This window comes from Notamacropus eugenii, chromosome 1 (assembly GCF_028372415.1).
Source record: "Notamacropus eugenii isolate mMacEug1 chromosome 1, mMacEug1.pri_v2, whole genome shotgun sequence".
In the NCBI taxonomy this organism is placed as follows: Eukaryota; Metazoa; Chordata; class Mammalia; order Diprotodontia; family Macropodidae; genus Notamacropus; species Notamacropus eugenii.
Window position 1 is genome coordinate 228,019,386 of NC_092872.1, and position 22,686 is coordinate 228,042,071.

Here is a 22,686-nt window from a genome sequence, read left to right on the forward strand (position 1 = left end):
CATGTGGGTTCTTTTTGTCCAGTGTTTCATATTTGATGTGTCTTGTACCTATACATGAGGAAATAGACAATGAGCCAGTGCTGGAATAAGACCTAACACCAAGGAAGAGAAGAGGAAAACTATTCTAAAAGGTGAAGATAAGGAAGGAGTTCATGTCAGGTTTGTGCAATTGTATGGAGAGGGAGATGCCATGTTGAATTCAGGAAGCAGTTAGTAGTCTAGTTTGGCTGAAACAGTTAGTAATCTAGAGTACAAGAGGAATAGTGTGAAATAAGGCTAGAAAGATAGATGGAAGCCAGGACATGGAAAATTTTATTGTTCAGTCATTTCAGTCATGTCTGACTCTTTGTGACCCTACTTGGGGTTTACTTGGCAAAGGGGCTAGAGTGGTTTGCCATTTCCTTCTATAGCTCCTTTTATAGATGAGGAAGCTGAGGCAAGCTGGGTTAAGTGACATACTTGGGGTCACACAGCTACTAAGTATTTGAGGTCACATTTGAATTCAGATCTTCCTGACTCCAGGCCTGGTGCTCTATCCACTGTGCCACCTAGCTGCTGTAGAGATCTTAGATGCCAGGAGAAAGAATTTCCATTCTATATAGAGGCAAGAGGGAACTTTTGAAAGTTTTGTAGTAAGGGAGTCACATGGTCAGGCATACATCTTGGGAAAATTATTGTGCCAACTGTGCAAAAGATCAGTTAGAAAGAGTATGCGCTGGAGACAATGATCAGAAACCCCAAGAGTCTTCCCCTCCCTGACTGATTTTTTTCTTGACTAGGTAAAGAGGCCATTTTCTACCTCATTTCTTACCTACCCTTAATCACTGAATGGTTCTGCCTCAATCAAACTGAGACCTTAAAGACCTTAAACTGGAAAAGACCAAGTTCCCCCACTGCATCCTGGGTCATCTACAATAGTCCTGATCTATATTTGGACAGATGGCTCCAGAGGAGAAAATGAGGCTGGTGACATTGCAATTGCAAAATTCTCTATAGCTTAAATCCAATTCACTTACATGTCGCATCATTGCCTCCTTGATATCTTTGAGAATATAAATAACAAATATAAATAAAGGTATCAAGTCTAAAACTATATAACTGAAAAGACTGAGTATAATGTCATCAGCAGAAGTGAGAATGTTGGGAGGACAGGCTTAAAGGAAAGAGGATGAGTTCTCTTTAAGACCTGATGAATTTGAGGTGCTATTAAAACAACTGTCCTACATGGAAAGATAATATTTGTAACTCTTGAGATTTTTCTCAGTATTTGGGTAGTTGAAGGGATTATATACATATAGACAGAGGGCACAGGGCAGGGAGGTGAGAGGGAAAAAGTTAAGCTTACTCTCATCACATTTGGTTTAAAGAGAGAATAACATGCACACTCAATTTGGTATGAAAATCTATCTTACACTACAGGAAAGTAAGGGAGAAGGGGACAAGTGGGGTGAGGGGGATGATAGAAGGGAGGGCAAATGAGAGAAGGGGATAATTAGAAGTAAACACTTTTGGGGAAGGATATGGCCAAAAGAGAGAATAGAATAAATGGGGGGCAGGATAGGATGGAGGGAAATATAGTTAGTCTTTCACAACATGACTTTTATGGAAGTCTTTTGCATAACTACACATGTATGACCTATATTGAATTGCTTGCCTTCTCGGTAGGGATGGGTGGGGAGGGAGGGAGGGAAAGAAGTTGGAACTCAAAGTTTTAGGAACGAATGTTGAGAATTCTTTTTACATGCAACTGGAAAATAAGAAATACAGATAATTGGGTATAGACACCTATCTTGCCCTACAAGAAAATAGAGGGGATGGGGATAAGGGAAGGGAGGGGTGTGATAAAAAGGAGGGCAGATAGGGGAAAGGGTAATCAGAATGCATGGTGTCTTGGGATGGGGAGAAAATTTGGAACTCAAAATCTTGTGGAAATGAATTGGAAACTAAAAATAAATTAATTAATTAAAAAAGAAAAACAATACCTGGCTGGAGATGTCCCTCAGACATTTGGAGATAGAGGACTAGAATTGATTGGGAGACATTAGAGCTATATTTATTGATCTAGGAGTCATCGAGGTCATCAGTGAACTCACAGGAGCCAATGGATTCACCAAGTAAAAAAAAGTTAGAAAGAAAAAAAAATTTACATAAGGCGGCCTTGAGCAATACCCATACTTCTGAGGTAGGACCAGGAAAGTGGAGGATTAAAGGTTTAGTCAGATACGGAGAAGGAAAAAACCAAGAGTAATATCACAAAATCCAAGCAATGAGAGAATATTCAGGATTGGGTTTCTAAGAATCAGATAATTCAGAAAGATCAAGGCTTGTGAAGACTCAGAAAATACCATTAGATTTATTAAGAGGTCATTGGAAACCTTGGACATCATAATATCACTGTATCGTGGAATCAGAAACAAGATTACAAAGAATTAAGCAGTGAGGAAGTGGGAGGAAAGTGGTGGTATCTGGTCCAAACCATTCTTCTTGGGAAATTACCATTCAAATGCAGAAGAGTTTGGGAGTGATAGGCAGGTACAGGGGTTGTCAAGATCAAGTAAAATGTCTTTGTTTCCTAGTTTGCTTGTTTATTTTTAAGGACAAGAGAAACTCAAGCACTTTTAACTCTAGCATGTTTTAGGTATAATTAGGCAGCATTTAGGCTGAAATCAAAGGACTTCTCAGTTGGGCAATGACCAAAAGGGAGACATTCTTGGAGAGGAAGAGAGTAAGTTCAACTTTGGTCTTGTTGGGTTTGAGGCACTGGAAACTGATGCAGTTAGAGATGTTCTGCTAGTATTTGGACATGTAGGCTTGGAGTAATAGATTAAGAATTCATCTGCATAGAGGGAATAAATACACTTATAGAATTTATTATATTACCAAGGTACAAAATACACTCAGAGAAGAGAAAATGTCCTACAACAGAGCTTTAAGGAGCTCTCTCACTTCAGATGTGGAAGGTGGACAAGGAAGGAAGAAAGGAATGGTCGGACAGGTAGAAGTAAAATCAAAATATATTGGAGTTACAAAGGTAAGAATCACCTACACACCATCTATGACAGGTGGTTGGTCACTCAGCCTCTGATTGAATGCTTCCAGTTAGGGAGCTCACAGTGTAACTGTAAGTTATTCCATTTTGGGGGGATAGTTCCAGTTGTTAAAAGCTCTTTCTTATTGAACCTAAACTTCCTATAACTTCTAAATATTAATGCTAGTTCTGCCTTCACAGACCCCTTTAAACTAGACACTCTAATCCTTCTTCCCCATGTCAGACCTCCAGGTATTTGAAGAAACTTACTTGGACTACTTAGAATGATCTATGATTTTCCCAGTTTGGATAGTACCTCCCATAACCCAGATGGGAACCTGCCAACATTTTCTCATGCTGTACAACTCTATCCGTATTACACTAGAATCTTTTGTTAAGGGCTTACCCAATACTGAGATATCCTCATTCTTTTTTGTTATCTCAAATATATGAGCATACAATGTGAGTTTCCATTTTCACTAAAAGATAATAAACAAAATTCGTGCAGCACTTCAAGGTTTGCAAAGCACTAAACATGCATGATTCATTTGAGCTCAGAACAACTCTGTGAGGGATGTGTCATTTCATCCCTGTTTTACAGCTGAGGAAACTGAGACTAAGCGGTTAAGTGACTTGCTCAGGGTCACTTAACTACAGCGAGTGTCTGAGACAGGATAAAAATCTAGGTTTTTGTGACTCCAAGTTCTGTGTTCTCTGCATTACATCCCATTGCCTCTCATGCCCCATAAGCTGCTGTTGACCATATATTCATTTTATAGATCATAAATGTCTTCTTGTCATTACATACAGGAAGATGGCTATCAACTATAAAAAGACTGGGTTAAATCAGATCATTTCTAAGGTACCTCCCAATTCTAATATTCTGATATCCTATGACTTTATGCTCTTCCACAAATCTTCTCTTGTCCAAGTTTTTATAGCTCCGGTTTGTTTAACAGTTGTCACATTTAAATAGTTTCGAGTCTTTTCACAGTCTTAGTTTTCCCTCTTTTAAAATGTTCTTCCTCTTAAAATGTGGAGCAAAGAGTTGTATTCAAACCAGAAAAGAGTGAAACTATGACTATCACTCTCTATGTTTCTCTGTCTTTCTCTGATTGTCTGGTCTTCTTGTCTCTGTCTCCATCCATCCCTTCATTCTTTTCTCCTTCCTCTTCTCTCTCTCTCTCTCTCTCTCTCTCTCTCTCTCTCTCTCTCTCTCTCTCTCTCTCTCTCTCTCTCTGTCTCTCTCTGTCTCTCTCTGTCTCTGTCTCTCTCTCTCTCTCTCTCTCTCTCTCTCTGTCTCACACACACATACACACACACCCACACATTTTTACACTTTTACAATATAACTGTAATAGGCAAGATATGAAAAATGCTACATGAATTCAGTGCCTAGAACTAGAAGTTTCAAAGAGAGAGAAAGAGGGAAAGGAATAGGGAGAAAGGGATCACTTTCCCACTGAGTTGCTCTGAGAAGCCTTCACAAACAAGATAGAATTTGAGATCAAGATGTAAAATTGCATTGGAGAATAACATGTAGAACTGCAATAGGTGAAAGGAACAGAGACAGCCACATAACAAAGGGAAACCCTAAGACTTGTTTGGGGACTAGTAAGAGAACACATTTTACTAAACCATAGAATTTTCTTAAGAAATAAGAAAAGATAGTAAACTTGGAAATGTAGGGTGGGCCTAGAATATAGAAGGTTTTGAATACCAACTTAAGGAATTTGGACTTTATCTTATAGGCAGTGGAAGGAGTTTGGGGGTCTTGGAGTGGGAATTGGCATGATTGCTCCTCAGTTTCCACTGATCTCCCCATCCTTTGACCTCCTCTAGGGCATGCTCTCTGTACCACTCACTATCCAGTACCGTTTACTATCTTTTGTCATTGTTCAGTTATTTTCAACTCTCCTCGATCCCATTTAGAATTTTCTTGGCAAAGATAGTGGAATGGTTTGCCATTTCCTTCTCTATTTTATTTTACAGATGAAGAACTGAGGCAAGCAAGGTTAAGCACCTTGGCTACAGTCACATTGCTAATAAGTATCTGGGGCCAGATTTGAATTCATGAAGAGTTTTCCTGATTCCAGACACAGTGCTCCATCCACTGTACCACCTAGTTGCCCATTTGCTGCCTAGTGATCCCTAATTAGTTAACTTTTCATGTCTCTATCTCATCTCTTCAACCACAAGGAATATCCTTACAGGCAGGAATGGTGATTTACATGTTTATATGCTGCACAGAACCTAGCATGGTGCTTCTCACATAATAAGTATTCAGTGTGTGTGTGTGTGTGTGTGTGTGTGTGTGTGTGTGTGTGTGTGTGTGTTTGTTCTTCATTGCCGAAGAAGACCATGCCATCAGAGAAATAATGACATGACATGCACTTGACTTTGTTTTGAGTGAGGGAGGGCTGTGCAGGTCACCAGCCTCACTTCTCCTGAGCCATCTGAATCCAGTGACTAGATATTCATCAGGATGATTGGAGATGACCAAGGATGAGGCAATTGGGGTTAAGTGATTTGCCCAAGGTCACACAGGTCCTCCTTATTCCTGCTCTGGTGCTCTATCCACTGCATCACCTAGCTCAGTATATATTTGGTGGATGAGGCATAGTGGTGATAAACTGCCCAGAATTTCAGGAAAGTTAATCAGGCAGGTCTCTACAAGATGGAATGGAACAGAAGCTGGAGACAGACATAACTCTGGAGGGAGATATATCCAAATCCAGACTCTCTCCTACAGAATTGTCTGCCTCCAGGCTGCATAGTTTCCTGAGCAGAATGGACACTGCCAGATCAGAGTAAGGGAAGTTGCCCTATCTTCCTAGCTGACATATCCCTGTGAACTTGAACCATGCCTTGGCTAGAAGCTCAGGGAAGTTCATCTAAGTTGTCTCCACTGGAGACTCCAGCTTTTGAAAGCCTCTGTGTCTTGGCTCCAAGCCTGACTGGAGCTCAGAGTGTCAAAGTCCCACAATGGGCCCCAGCCCAGAATGGAGGCCAGCTGGGGACCTCTCCCCAGCTTGGCAGGGAAGACATCTCCACATCCAAGAAGATCAGATGGTTTTGATAAAGTCAATACTCTTCTGTGGCTTTTTCCAAGCCCACAAGCCTTTTTAAGTTCACCCACCACCAAACAAAGTGGCTTTTTCTCAGGGAATCCTTCCCTTCATTGCATAAGGCAACCCTAGGGGTAAGACATGTGATTCATGGCTAGACAAAGGACTTGGACTGAGGGTGATGGAAGACTGTCTTTTCATATTATTCTCCAGAGCCAGCATTCGACATAGTTATTTTGATGTTAGCACCTTGACCTCTCCCCTTCAAGGCTTCCTCTTGACATTTATCCTTTGACATCCCACCCCAGCCATCTAAGCACCCCTTTTTTGTCCCATTCTGCCAGATTTTGCTCTCAGTTAGCTGTCACTGTCAGAAAGCTGTGTGTTCAAGAGAGCAACAACAACAATTAATACTAATTTTGTTTGCATAATGCTATGCAATACAGAAGGCACTTTCATTCATTATCACTTTTAAGCCTCACAGTATTTGTGAAATAGGCAAAATAGATATTATGTCCATTTTAGATTGAAAAAACAGGTTCAGAGAGATAATTAGATCATGGAATGTTATAAATAAAAGGAATCTTTGAACTTACCCCATTTTCATTTGCAAATGACAAAAATAAATTTCATATAGGTAACAGGGATGACATAATGATTCATGGAATGTTAAAGCTGGAAGGGACCTTAGGAATCATTTATTCTAACTTACTTTAAAGATGAGAAAAGAAATACTGAAAGATAGAGACTTGCCTGTGGTCTCATGCACAGTTAGTGATTGTGGCATGAGCCAAACCAAATTCTCTTAACTCTTAGCCCTGTGGTCCTTTCAATAAATTTCTAAGATGTTAGCTGATAATGGATTAAGATGCCATCTCTCCAACAAATATTTGCATTTTAACAGAGGACTTCTAAAAGACTCCTTTCAAAAGTATAAATTGCTTTGTAAATATTTATTCCAATTACATGTAAAAAACAATTTTTAACATCCATTTTTTTTTAATTCGGAATCCAAAACCTCTCCCTCCCTTCTGCCCCTTACTGGGACAGTAAGCAATCTGATACAGGTTATCGTGTGTAATCAGGCAAAACATATCTCCATATTAGTCATGTTGTGAAGGAAAACGAACAAGGAAAAAACAAACACAAAAATGTAAAGGAAAATAGTCTGCTTTGATCTGTATTCAGACTCCATAGTTCTTTCTCTGAAAATGGATAGCATTCTTCTTCATGAGTCCTTCGGAGATGTCTTGGACCGTTGAGTCTCATCTCAGTGAGAATAGATAAGTCATTCACAGTTGGTCATCATATAATATTGCTTTCACTAAGTACAGTGTTCTCCTGTTTCTGCACACTTCACTTTGCTTCAGTTCATGTAAATCTTACCAGGTTTTTCTGAAATAATCTTGTCTGTTATAGCTTTTAAAAATTTATTTTATTTTTAATTTATGGAATAAAACAAGCATTTCCACAACATAGTGCAATAAAAAAAGATTGCACATGAAACTGCAAATCTGCTATGTACAACTTGTTATTCCTTTTGAGTATATAACAAAATTATCACGCAAATTCCTTTTCCTCTCTTTTTTCTTCTCTCCCCTCTCCTCCTTGAGATGGCTATCATTAGATACAAATAAGTGTGTGTGTGTATATACATGTATATATATTATATATTATATATAGTATGTGTGTGCATATTATATATATATGTAAAATTATTCTATACATATTTCTCTTCAGTTCTTTCTCCGGATGCAGATAGCATCTTTCTTCATATGTTCTTTCTAGTTAATTGGGGTATTTATAATATTCAAAATGACATTCATTCAAAATCCCATTCTTAAAATGATATTGCTGTTATTGTATGAAGCATATTATTGTATGTGTGTTCTCTAGGTTCTGCTCATTTTGCTTTTCATTATTTTGTGTAAGTCTTTCCATGTTTTTCTAAAATCTTTGAACTCATCATTTCCTATAGCACAGCAGAATTCTCCCATAGTCATAAGCCACAATTTGTTCAGCCATTACCCAGTTGATGGGCATCACTACAATTTCCAATTCTTTTCTACCACAAAGAGAGCTGCTATACACATTTTAGAACATACGGGTTCTTTTCCTCTTTCCCTAGTCATCTTTGGAAATAGATCAAGTAGTGATATTTTTGGTCAAAGGGTATAGGTGGTTTAATAACTCTTTTGGCATAATTCTACATTATTCTCCAAAATGGTTGGAGCAGTTCACAATTCCACCAACAATGAAAGAGTGTCTCAATTTTTCCACATCCCCTCCAACAATTGTCATTTTACCCTTCTATAATTTTAACTAATCTGGTATGTGTAAAATGATTAAGTCAAGGTTGTTTTAATTTGCATTTTTCTAGTCAATAATGATTTAGAGCATTTTTTCATATGACTAGAAATTGTTTTGAAGTGTTCATTGGAAAACTGCCTTTTCATATCCTTTGACCATTTATCAATTGGGGAACAGCTCATTCTTATGGATTTGACAAAGGTGTTTTATATATTTTAGATATGAAATTTTTATCTGATAAATTGTTCAAAAAACTTCCCCCAAATTTCTCCTTTCCTTCTGATATTGGCTATGTTTTATTTGTACAAAAAACTTTTTAATTTAATGTAATCAAAATCATCCACTTTATTCTTTGCTCTCTATCTCTTGGTTATTCATAAATTGGTTATCTGTCCATAAGTCTGATAAGTAATATGTTCCATGTTCTAATGTGGTTGTAAAATCTCTCTTTATATGTACTACATATATCCATTTTGACCTTATCTTGGCAAATGGTATAAGATATTTGTCTACGTCCATTTTCTGCCACACTGCTTTCCAGTTTTCCCAATGTTTTCTTTTTACCAATTCTTATCCCAATGAATTCTTATCCCCAGATCTTAAGTACTTATACATGTCAAATATAATGTTATGTATATTTGCTTGTAAATTATATGTCTACTGTTCCCTATTGTTCTAACTTTCTACCAGATAGTTTTGATAATTGCTGCCTATAATATAGTTTAAGAGCTGGTACTGCTAAACCTCCTTGCTTTACATTTTTTTCATCATTTTCTTTGATATTCTAGATTTTTTGTTCTTTCAAACCATCATTATCGTTAATTCCATACAATCATATATCCCAAATCATTCAGCATTCTCCAATTGATGAATATCCTCTCAATCAAAAGCATAAATTTCTAATGGTTGAATTTTATTCATGCAGACAGAGCTGGAAAGGATTTTTTTCCTTTTTGTAGGAGGACATTTTTGGTATCCATCAAAATATTTGTAGCTTGCTCTGCTATATCCTAAACCTGCCCTTTCCTCAGAGATACATTTCCTATATAATTTAATCACTAAATCTATTTTCTTTTAAGTCAGCATTAGGATCAATCAATTAGAGATGCTAAGTGGGCATTGGGAATATTCATTGGGATTTTCCTTAAAATCTCCTTAAGACATTTTCAAGAAAATTGCATGGAAGAATCCTTTGGCCAATTAAGCAATCCCAGACCCCACCAAGACTCTCTCTGGGAAACAAATCAGAGGGTGGCCCAAGGCTATGCCTCCTAGCCCATCCAACCTGAAGATCATATCCCAACTGGAAGATATTTATAACAAGAAAAAATAGAAACAATGCACCCTCAAAAGGGGAGAAAAGGAGTAATGATTTATTAAATGACCACACATGACAGGTGCTTTACAAATATTATCTCATTTGATCTTGAAAACAACCCTGTGAGGTGGATGGTATTATGATTTCCACTTACAGTTGAGGAAACCAAGACAGGCAGAAGTTAAGTAACTTGCCCAGAGTCACACAGCTAGTAAGTCATCCAAAGGATAGATTTGAACTCAGATCAGTAGAGTTGAATCTGAAACAGCATTCTATCCATGGAGCTGCCTAGCCACCTCTGTAAAGCCCCTTGGAGCCTAGGGCAGTGTATCCAGACTCAGAGGGGTCTGAATCTTGCTAACTTTCAAGTTATTGTATTAAATAGTTGCATTTCACTGAGAAATTCTGTCAGCATGACTCTACCCTGCACCTTGCAGCCTCTAATTTTTTGTTCTCAAACTTCCCATGGCATTCACTGCTTCTCCTAATCTCTGATTATCCAATGATCATAGACTTTCAAAGTTGGACAGAACATCTGGTACAACCCATACCTGAACAAGAAGGGCTTCTGTGATATTCCTGGACGATGTGCATGTAGCCTCACGTTGAAGATCTTTGCTGAGAGGGAGCAGGCTATCTCCCAAGACAGTCCATATCTGAACTTTTACATAGTTCTAGTTGTTAGGAAACCATTGCTTCTCCTGTATCAAGCAGACATCTGCTTCTGCTGCTCCTAGCCATTATTTCTGCTTCTGTCATCTGGGGCCAACAGAACAATTATAACTAATCTGCCACATGCAATCTTTCAAATGTGGGAAGGCAAATCTTGTCCCTCCTTGGACTCTCTTGTCTCTCAGGCTAAAACATCAGCAATGTGTTCAACTGATCTTTATGTAACATGGCTCTGGAACTCTTACCCCCTAGTTGCTTTCCTTTGGACATGCTTCAGTTTGTTCACTTTTTCTCTAAAAAGTAGTGCCCAGAACTGAATCTAACACTCCAGATTGAGCCTCTCGGGGCAGAGGACTCTGGGTTATCACCTTATTCATCCTGGGCCCCCTGTTCTCTATTAATCATCTAAAGTTTGCATTAGTGTTGGGGGCTGTCATGATGCACACTATTACCTCATAATGAAACTGCAGTATAGTAAACCTCATGGGTTTTTTCTCACATGATCTGCTGCCTCTCCATACTTCTCCCACCTGGTACTTTTACAGCTAATTCTTTTACATTTTTAACATCTTGCCTTATTATGGTTTTTTTTTTACATTTTTCACTATTAAATTAAAAAATATTGTTTAATATAAATGTTTTCCAAGGATTGCTATGTGGGTACAAGGCATGGCATATGACAATATTTTTAAAAAATCAGTTCCACAGGTGATCCAAAAAGTAATGGATATCTATCTATCTATCTATCTATCTATCTATCTATCTATCTATCTGTCTATCTATCTATCTATCTGCCTATCCATACACATAGACACACACACATATATGTATACATATATATGTGTATGTGTGTATGTATCTATCTGTGCATACACTTAGGTATGCATACACTAGATAGACAGACAGACAGACACACAGACAGACAGACAGACAGATGATAGATAGATAGATTGATAGATAGATAGATGATAGATAGATAGATAGATAGATAGATAGATAGATAGATAGATAGATAGATAGATAGATCGTGTATAAGTAGGCTACAGCATATATCCAAAGCTTTTGAAATGAAAGCACTTAGGTTCAAATCCTGACATCAGAGTCATGATTTGTGTCCTTGGGCAAGTCAACCTAAACTCCCTGAGCTTCAGTTTCCTCATCTATAAAATGATTCGGTGGACTATGAGACCCCTTCCTGACCTAGAGCGATGATTTTGTGTATGCCCAAGAACTAGAGGAAGGAATATCAGCCAGGAAATATATAATTAGAAAAGGCCAGGTAAGGGGGGAGAAGAAGAGGAGACAGGCAGCCCAAGGGCTGTACTTATACTCATAAAGTGTAAAAAAGCATAGAGAAAGCCCCCCAGCATGATGTATGGAGAAACACAGGAATCAGACAGGAAGAAAATATATGGATAGGTGACGGCTTACACTGAGAGAAGGCAGAACCACATCAGTGAGCATAAAATTGTTCCATATCTTTCATTTTCACTATAACATAGTAAAACCACATATATTTGAGTGCTTCATTTTGTTTGTCTCCATATCCTAACAGGGAGTACATAAAAGGAAGCAACACTACTGAACATATTAGCAATAATAATAATAGTAATGGATCATTCATTTATAACACTTTGAAATTGACAAAGCATTTAATTTTTTGTCCTCATAACAACACTATGAGGTAGGTGTGATTATCTCCATTTTGTAAATGAGGAACTTAAGGCTTAGAAAAATTTGTTCAGTCTCATGGCTAGTTAGGTACCTGACAGGAGATTTCAACCCTCGTCTTTCTGATCTTAAGTCTAGAGCACAGTCCTCTATAACATGGTGCCTCTGGATTTTGACTCTGCAGTCCTGGGTTTTAATACTTGTTCTACCACTTACTAGTCCAGCAAGTCAAGGGATTTATGGGATTGTTTCCATGAGATATAACAAGGGAGTTAGAATGGATGTTCTCCTCAGTCCCTTCCTGCTCTAAATCCAGTGACTGCAGGGCCAAAAAATGTTTGTGGAATTGAATTAAACCTAAAATTGTCTGATCACATTAGACTTTCTTGGTCAACTGCCCTCTCAAAGGACTTTCCTATAAAAACTGGAAAATGCAAGTGCTTTAACAAATATTATTCCATTTGAGTCTCACAACAACCCTGGGAAGTAGGTGCTATTGTTACCCTATTTTATAATTGAGGAAACTGAGACAAATAGAGGCTTACAGAGTTGCCCAGCATGACACAGCACATGTCTGATGATGGATTTGAACTCAGGTCTTCCTGACTTCGAGGCCTAGAGCTCTATCCACTGTGCCACCTTTGAAGCCACCTTTCTCCTTTGTTTGAACAACCTTCACTAGATTTGTTGACATTTAATAGAAGATGTAAGAAAAAAATCAAATCTAAGTGCCTCTTTGGGTTGGAATAATAAGGATGCCTGGTGATCTAGACTCATGGGATCATTGTTATAGAACTTAATAGTTCTTAAAAGACCAACCCTATCATTTTAAGGATGAGGACACAGAATGAAGAAGTTGAAATGACTTCCAGAAGGGTTGTGTGAAGAAGTGGAAAAGCTAGGATTCCCCGAGAAAGAGAAGTTTAGCCCTAAAGATGTACTTGTACTCCATGCAGCATAGACTACTTTGGGAGGGGGGGAAGCACAGAATAGAATGGGACTTGGAGTTTGTATGATAAATCCCACTTCAGAAACTTATTGTGTCTCACTTGTGTCTTATTGGGTCTCAATTCCCTTCTCTAGAATAAGAGGTCTTGGCCCCATTGATCAAGCTTCAAATCAGGGACCCCTTGTTTTAAAACAGATTATTTTTCTGGGGATGTCTAGAACTAAATGGCCACTACCATCCATTCCAACACTCAAACTCTGTGTGATTCTGTGTTACCTACATAATGGAGCAGGAAAAGGTACCAGGGGCCATTGGGGACACTGGCTGCCTTATAAAAAGAAGCTCCAGTCTAATTCAAACTGATTACTATTCCTCTGCAAGAGAAACCCAAGAAGTGATGATGTTTTGCTTTCAAATTTGGTTCCTGCTATCTGCAGAATGACACCAATGAACAGAAGGCAGAGATGAACATTGCTGACTAGCCACCTCTAGGGTCAGGGGCCCTAATTTGAATCAACAGAAGCACAGATCAATATTGCCTCAGAGCTTTGGAGGCCTGCTGGAGCTGTTCCTTCTCTTTATTTTTTTAAACATTTCTTTTGGTTTTTTCATTTTGCAAGCATTTATATTCTCTTTTCCCTCTCCCTTCTCCATCTCATTGAAAAGACAAAAAGAAAATGACAAACCAAAGCCTCAAAACAAACATGCTTGGTTAAGCAAAACAAATTCCCACATTGGCCATGTCTAAAAACTATGTAGCTCATTCTGCTTCTTGAGTCTATTACCTCTCTTTCAGGAAGTGGGTAGCGTGCTTCGTTGTCAGTCTTCTGGAATCATGATAATTGGAGAATGGCCAGACAAAATATGCATGTAAGGGAACACTATTGTGTCATAGAAAATGATGAAAGAGACCGTTTCAGAGAAACCTCAGAAGACTTATATGAGTCAGTCCGGAGTGAAATGTGCAGAACCAGAAGAACAATTTTTATAATAACAATATAGTAAACTCAAAAGACTTTGTAAGTCTCCTTTTATCTTTAGTTTATCTGACAAAGTTAAAACTCTGTTCCTTTGGACTAGACAAGAAATATTTGCTATGTCTCTCAAATTTTTTTTCCTTGACTTTCTTTATCCTAGAAAGAAACAGGAATTCCATAAATAAATGAAAACAAATATTCATGAAGGAAAAATACCCATTTCTTAACAGAGTGAGAGGTGTGTACCATTTTCACTAACCTAGGGAATAGTGTGGCACAGTGGAAAGAGTTCTGGGTTTGGTATCACAGGACATGGGTTAAAATCCTGACTCTGACACTTACTATCTGTGTGACTTCAGGTGAGTCATGTAATGTGTTCAGGGCTCAATTGGACTAGATTGGACTTCTCTCCAAATCTGTGATCCTAAAAAATGAAGAGCTTGGAGCCTTAGGTACCTTTTAGTGCTAAGATTCTGTGACTCAAACAGATATTTTTAATTGAAAAGTCATGAGGGATATGGAAATCTGCCAGCAAAGTCTGGCAGTCCCAGCCAAGAGACACCTTGAGGTCTTTGAGACGCAAAGATGATTATATTCTAAAGTAGACCTTTAACATAGGTTGTTGCTAAGAAGACAACAGTCCAAGAAGTGAAGGCAGCATGTTAGATTTGGAGGGTGAGGATCAGAGTTCAAATTCTAGTTTTACAACTTATCCCCTTTGGTCAAGTCATTCCAAGTCTCTAGGCCACAGCCAAATAAGTAGGGTGAGGATGAAATAGAACACTTCTATGAAAAGACCTATCCAAGTTTATCCCTCTCATCGCAAGCTAGGAAAACACAACCTCCTCCTTTAGTCATACAAATCCAAAGGTGATAATATGGCAGATAGAATCCCAGTAGCTGACTCACTATTGATTCCAAATTAAACTTCAATTGATTCTGTATCCAGAGACTAGATCCAGCCCCCTCAATCATGGCTCCTTGGTCCTTCATCTCCTTAATGGACAAGGTCTACTACATTTCCCAAAACATTTGGCAAAGTATTTGGAAGAAGACTCGCCCTCTGTAGCCAAAATAAATAGATCCCTTGGGAAAGTCATGTAACTTTCCTGTTTTAAAAAGGTTATTTTGGTTAGACTTTAACTGTCTCAAATTTAGATTTAATTAGGCACTTCCTGTGACTGTGATTTAAAGCCCAATTGATAATCCAAATGGTTATTGATGCTTTAACACTCAGAAATCAATGTAGGTGGTATTTTATGAGTTGATAAACTTTAATAAATGACTGTTAAATTTCCCATCTGGATTTATTTCCTTAGGTATAATATTTTGAAAAATAAGGAAGAACTTGGACTGTAATTTAAACACCTGCTTACAGACGCTTCATAAATTTCTAGTAAAATGCATATCTAAAGCAATTAAACAGTTGTTAAACCTGTAAGTATACTTAATGAGCAGCTATATTTTTAAAAAATGTGTAATAACAACTAACTCTTCCATTTCCCTTTTTCTGATTTAACAACGTAATGTTACTATTTTTTGCCAGACTGAACCTCCCTTTACATGTGACCTTCCATAGAAATAGGTCACTAAACACGTACAATATCCTACCTTGCCAGTTTCTCTCAGTGCCTAGGTTTTCTGACTTACTCTGAAACTTCTTTAATGTCCCCATACTCAAATGGGCTGGTTGATATTCCTAATCCTGATGCAGATTGCAACCTGTCCATGTCTACCCATCCGACATTACTCTCATCCATATCTTCCCATAGAACTCAGTGACAGGGGGTCTACCCAATATGTTAATGGCTGCCATAATGTTTTCCCAACATCTCCCAGATTCCAGTGCAGTGTACAGACTTTCTTCTTATCTCTTCCTCTAATCACATGTCCAGCAGTCCATCTGTTTTGCTCATACATTTCTTTGAACCAGACATCCTTTTAATGCTTTATCTTCATGATTCCATGCTTGTGATGTGTTGCAGTCTGCTCACACCTACTCTTTACTTCTCTGTTTTCCTTTGGGCACTTTCATCTTCCATAGAAAAATCATGGAAGACTCTTTGGAGAGTCCATAACTTGCAGTAATATGACAATAATAGAAGGTTAGAGCAAGAATAAGAACTGAACCCATGATTTCACTGATACAGAGGTAAGGAAATTCTCTCTACCAGAACCTTCTCTTCAATGATTAGTCTTAGACTGTTGTGAGGTTGTGACTTGCCCAGCGTCACACAGCCAGTAGTTGTCAAAGGCAAGGTTTGAACCCAGGTCTTCCAGTTTTGAGGCCAGATCTCTATGCACTGTTCTATACTGCCTCTCTGCCAGAAGAAAATCAGTGATTAAAAGATGGCCCTTTATTTCCAGAAGAAGACTGGGCTCATTAAAAGAACTTTACCATTTTCCAAAGGCAATCAAATCTGATTCCCTCTTTCTATTCAACTCTGGACCCAGTTCACTGACCATTTTCTGTGTCTATTTAAGATCTCTATCCTAATGGTTAAGCTCTGGCTTATCTATCCAACTTAATATTAGAGTCTGGACTAATACACTTTGCTCATCTACATGGCCTAAGTGGATAGTTTGGTCAAACTTTTCCCCCATAATTATGTATTCCACCAGAAGGCTCTACTATATTCAAGGGTGGGATGACATCAGTTAAATGAAACCAGTTAGAATCTCTTCCATGACAGTGCTGAACCCTTTTAGTGAGCACACATCACCTAATCATCTGCCTTCCTTGATATAAATAATCAAAAGATGTCAAACAAATTTATTTTTGTTATGTAGTATAAGGAATCTTCTAAATTCTGACATATACATGGGAGATGCAGCTGCAGAAGAGCCTGTAAGGTACCATTTTACTCTATGAAATCCAATGGGTTTTGGTCATCAGTAAACAAAGCAAAGAAAGATTCTGCATTCTCCACAACTTTTGGTCAATGTGTGAGGGGAAGGAAAGCATAGTGTAATAGAGTGCTGGAACTGGAGTTAGGAAGACATGGGTTCACATTTCACCTCAGATATTTTCTTTTTAATGTAGTTCAATAAAAATATAGGTCCATATCCTGAGGCCACTTATGGTGACTCTGGATAATGTGGGTTCAAATGTGAGTTCTGCTCCTTATGACTCATGTGCCAGCCTTCGGTAAGTCATTTCATTTCTGTGGGCCAAAGACTGTTCATCTAAAAACTAAGGAAATTGCACTAGAAGATCTCTGTCATCTTTTCCAGATGAAAATCAATGATCCTATACTAATCCTACCTTGATTATAAAGACTCTCTGAGTTGCAGAAAACATCATTCCCATTGTCAGACAATATATCATAAGCTGAGCTTCCAAGGACATTAGAGGAGAGGAGGTAAGCATTCAGGATACTTTCCAAGACCTTCTGGCCAGGAGTTCCTAGAATTTCTTTCCAATTTTATGTAACTGATGGTGGGGAGGATATTCCATTCCACCTGCACACACCAAAGAAGGGTAATGGAACCAGCACAATATTGGACAGGTGCTCCAGATATAGCCAAAGATGCTTTTCTCCCAAATGAAGAAAACATCAAGGAATGACTTCTATTTCCTCACATGGTCCTTATACTGATTATACATATACACCATGGCAGGAAGCAGTGGGTTAAAGGGAGTAGGCAGAATCAAATGTAATAAACAAGATGGCAGAACAAGAAAAACAGGGAGAAGATTGCTGAAAATGGGGGTCTTTGCTTTTTTTTTCAAATAGGACTTCTCATCATTTTCATTTAATACCCTATTCCATGAAAGGCTGGGGAAGTCACAAAAATACTACTAATGATTCCCATCTGTGATCTAATCTATAATAACAAGATGACTGATATCATTAGGCAGTGCAATCTTCTATCAAATGCTTTGCTTAGAATTTGAAATCAAACTCATTGAGGCATATGGTTTCTCCCAGTCCTGGCCCACAGAAGATGAATCTGTCATTAGAGCTGCAAGGAAAAGGAACAAAACATGTTTTCCATAAAGCTAAATGACTTGGATAGGGGCAGGAATTGCCTTTCCCCCCCGATTTACAGACTGGCTACTTGGCAAAATAGTTGAAGTTTGTGACAGGCAATGAAAGCTATGGGGGAAGGAGGTGGGGGAGGGGCATGCTAGCTATGTGACCTCCAGCAAGTTTCTTGAGGATGTTTATGGTGAAATAAAGACCTTTGAGGAGATATTTGTTTCTAAGTATTTGAATATCTGTCACATGGAAGATGGATCAGACTTATTCCACTTGGCCCTAGAGTGGCAAAGAGGCCAATTTAAGCTTAATATGAGGAATAACTTCCCAGCAATTAGAAGTGACTTAAAGTGGAATGGGCTTCTCCTCATTGGATGTTTCCAAGCAAAGGGTGGTGAAGTATATAGTGGAGAGGGATTCCTGTTGGTACATAGGTTGAACAAGATAGTTTCTGAATTCCCTTCAAATTCTACCATTTTATGATTCTGTGAACCTCAGTTTTTCCATCTGTAAATGGGACAGCATATAGTATGGAAGCTGTGACTGATTGCAGGTCTTGGCAGCTGGTTACTATTTCAATCAGCCTGGAAGTTGGTTGGAGCAGACAAGATTATATTCCTACTCCAAGATAGTATATTGATCTAAATTCTTCAAATTAATGATTAAAAATGTATGTCCCTTCACTCAGGATGAGGTGTAAATCTCTGTAAATCTGTAAATTTCTGCAAATCTCTGCAGAATCTGCATGCCTAGATTTGTGTTAGGTGCTATAGAGGGTACAAAGGAAGAAGAAAACATAATTCCTGTCCTCAAGGGGCTAACTTTCCACTCAGACTAACAGGAAAATTTCTTTTTTTTTAATGTTTATTTATTTATTTTTTGTTTTCGAAATTCTTTTCCACAAAGTTTTGAGTCCCAACTTTTCTCCCCATCTCTCCCCTCCCCCACCCCATAATGCCTTGCATTTTGATTACCTCTTCCCTCAATATGCCCTCCCTTCTATTACACCCCTCCCTTCTCTTATCCCCATCTTCTCTCTTTCCTTGTAGGGCAAGATAGATTTCTATACCCAATTTCCTGTATTTCTTATTTCCCAGTAGTATGCAAAAATAATTCACAACATGCATTTCTAATATTTTGAATTCCAACTTCTCTCCCCTCTTCCCTCCCCACCCATCCCTACTGAGAAGGCAAGCAATTCAATACAGGCTATATATGTGTAGTTTTGCAAAAGATTTCCATAATAGTCATGTTGTATAAGACTAACTATATTCCCCTCCATGTTATCTTTCCCCCCATTTATTCTATTTTCTCTTTTGACCTTGTCCCTCCCCAAAAGTGTTTACTTCTAATTGCTCCCTTCTCCCATTTGTCCTCCCTTCTATCATTCCCCTCACATCACTTGTCCACTTCTCCCCTAATTTCCTGTAGTGTAAGATAGAATTTCATACCAAATTGAGTGAACATGTTATTCGCTCCTTAAGTCAAATGTGAAGAGAGTAAGCTTCACTTTTTCCCTTTCACATCCTCCCTTTTCTCCTCCATTGAAAAAGCTTTTTCTTGCCTCTTTTGTGAGAGATGATTTGCCCCATTCCATTTCTCCCTTTCTCCTCCCAATATATTTCTCTCTCACCCCTTAGTTTTATTTTTTAGATATCATCTCTTCCTCATCAGAAAGGATGGAAGAAAATACCTCTTCATCAAGAAAGTAATTAGTCTTAATTTTTTTCCCTTTCTTGGGCATTTTCCCAGTCAGTTATTTGACTTTTGAGTCCTTTGTCAAGTGGAGGCTATGTTCTGGGGACCTGTAAGTTCTTGTTTACTCCAAAGTTGCTCAATCATTCAAGAGGAGTTTACTCCTCTGGTCTGGGAACTATTAACGACTTTCTGCCTAGGATCTACAAGTAGAATTCCTTTTCCAGAGCCTCCACTAGCTCCACTATGTCAGCCAGCACTCTTCCTCACCCCCAGACTGCCACTCAGGGCTGAGACCCAGATCAGCAGCTCAATTCCCCCAGAGGCTTTAAGCCAAGGGCTCCAAAAACGGATGCTGCTACTGCTGCTGCTGCTGCTGCAGCCACCAACACTGCACAGGGTCGGGGCTAGGGGAGGACCCTGCTCCCTTCTCACCCAGGAGAAAAAGATTTTTCACTGGCCTTTGAAGTGCCTTTGGTATTTGTGGGTAGAGGGATCTGAGAACCCTAGCTGTTGCTGAAGATTCTGCCCCAGAGGCCTGTTCTGGTCCTGTCTCTGCTGCACAGTGAGTCCAAGGCTGGGCTCTGCTCCACACTTTGATAGATAGACCTTTCCTGTTGGCCTTTCAGGCTACCTTGGGCTGGAAATCTCTTTCACTCTGTCATTTTGTGACTTCTACTGCTCTAGAATTTGTTTAGAATTATTTTTTACGGGTATTTTATGGACCTTGCGGGAAGAGCTAGAGTATATGCATCTTTCTACTCTGCCATCTTGCAGAAAATTTCTAAGAAGTCATTTGAAGAGGCAGAGTTTCCAAGGGATGTGGAATCATCAATGAGTCACTTGGGTGTAAACCAACCACTTTCCCAGGAAAAGGCTGATGAGACCTCTCTGATATCCTGACTTCCTTTAAATCTGCCCCTACTCCAACTGTGCTATTTGGTTTCTGTCTCAAGTACCATCTCTGAAGGACCCTGTCTGACTCCAAGCCTATGGTTATATAACTTCACAGAACTCTGTCTCTATAGTAGACTGCAGCAGTCCCAAAAGTGGGCAGAATGAAAATGATTGAGTGTGCTGGTTTTGGCTCATTTTGTAGTTCTAACCCTATCCATGGGAAGAAGTAGTCAACTCAGATGAGAGGCATAAAAGACAGATAGAAACAAAGCTCATCAGAAGTCCCAGGGGTGCGTCAGGTCAGAAAATCAGAAAACTAATCCTCTCCAAATATTTAAGTCTTTTAAAAGAGTCCATCAAAGGGAGAACCTTTTAAAATAATTACTTTTTATTGCAGGGTTTCTAAATAAACACTGAAAATAAAAATAACATAATACAGACTATTACAATATAAAAAAGAGAAAGATTCTGTTCCATCACACCTTCAGAGCAAGATCAAGATGAGGCATTGCATGGTGAAAACTTGTAATTACAGAAGGCTTTGTCTGAATTATTTCTAAAGCAGTAGTTGTCATCTATCCCACACAGAGGAGGAAAAGGCTGTAAGGGCATTCAGAAGTGGAAGAAACCTAAAAGTGATGGTAAAGGGAGGAGATGGGGAAATACACAAGGCAAAAAGAGATGTAGTCAATAGAGCAGACCAGCAAGAAATATAGATAAGATATAAAGATATAGAGAAGAAATAAAGGTAAAATGTCACCCAGGAGCAAGATGCAAAAAGATAAATATCAAATATCTTCTCCCTCTGACTGTGAATTGGAGAATCTTAACTTGAGATCTGGAAGGAAGCTTAGAGATCACTAATTTTACAGAGAAGCATATTGAGTCCTGGGGAGATTAAGTGACTTGCCCACAAGGTTACCCAGGGAGTATCAGAGGTAGGACTTGAACTCAGATCCCTTGATGCTAAGTTCAGCATATGTTCTACTGCACTACACAAGAGGCAGTTTGTATAGAGGGGGAAGTGCTCAACTTAGAGCCAGAGGTCTTGTATTCAAGCCCTGACTCCATTAACTGTGTGACTCTAATTGTCCCATAAACTCCTTGAGCCTCATTTTTACCACATGAATGGCAAGAATTTGGCCTTACTTGCAGAGAGATCTCATCAGGATTAAGTTGAGGTAATGAGTATGAAACACTTTGCCCTATAGAAATGTCAGCTAATATAATTAATTACTCTTGTCATAATTGCTATACAAACCCTACTGTACCTAAAGCTAGAACATGAAGCCTGAGATTGCTCAGAATCTAGCCAAGGGAGTTAATGAAGGCCTCTATCCCTTTGCCTTTCTGTGGCTTGGAAGAAAAGTCATCTAGTATGATGGGTACTTTCAAATAATAGTAATAGTAGTAAGACCTAACTATAAAGAAAAGTTTGGCCTTTTTTCCCTTGGACCCAGAAAGCAGACCCAGAAGCAGTGGGTACAAGAAGTAAAGGGAGCTGAATTTAGGCTGGGTTTCATGAAAAACTTCCTAACAATGAAAAAATTGTCTCAAATGCACTGAGGAGAGAGTAAAGTCTGCCTGCCCCAACCTCTTTTCCTTCCCCACCACCTCTACACTGGTCATCGAGAAGAAACTAAGTGATATAGTGAGAATTTTGATCAGATGTTGATTGAACCATATGGCTAGAGAAGTCCTTTGCATCTCTCAAAGTTCTGTATTTCCGTGATATCCCAACAGAATGGTATTCTCACATTTTAGTCATCAAGGCAAAACAGAATTCAATAAAACAAAGAGGGAAGTAACGTTTGTATTCATATATCATTCACTGGCCTTTTCCATCTCCTTTTGCCTAGTCTTGGTTCATTTTCTCCCTATCCCATCCCAGTCAGTGCTAAGCCTTGTGTCTCATCCCCACAGAGTGTTGCTTTCAGCTAGTTGTTCTAGTTAGAAAGGATCTGATAAACTAATCCTCACTAAGGTATTAAATGATAAGGAATTAAGATGCTCTCTCCTGGTCCCACTTTTATATAAATGTCAACTAATGAAAATTGTAATCACCATTATAATCACACTAATCATCAATGAACAGATGACAAATCCCAGTATTGCAAA

The 22,686-nt window shown here is 38.7% G+C and overlaps 1 protein-coding gene and 1 long non-coding RNA gene across 2 annotated transcripts in view; one reads left to right on the plus strand and one right to left on the minus strand.

Moving 5' to 3' along the window:
* LOC140517102 (uncharacterized) overlaps window positions 1–10,775 on the minus strand; it is a 126,070-nt gene extending 115,295 nt beyond the window's left edge. Inside the window, exon 1 of the long non-coding RNA XR_011971474.1 lies at window positions 10,276–10,775. This is a non-coding gene — a long non-coding RNA (uncharacterized lncRNA). The remainder of the gene's footprint in view (window positions 1–10,275) is intronic.
* The window catches only part of RASGEF1A (RasGEF domain family member 1A), a 328,207-nt gene that overhangs the window by 31,150 nt on the left and 274,371 nt on the right, over window positions 1–22,686 (plus strand). The gene's annotated exons all lie outside the window — the stretch shown is intronic.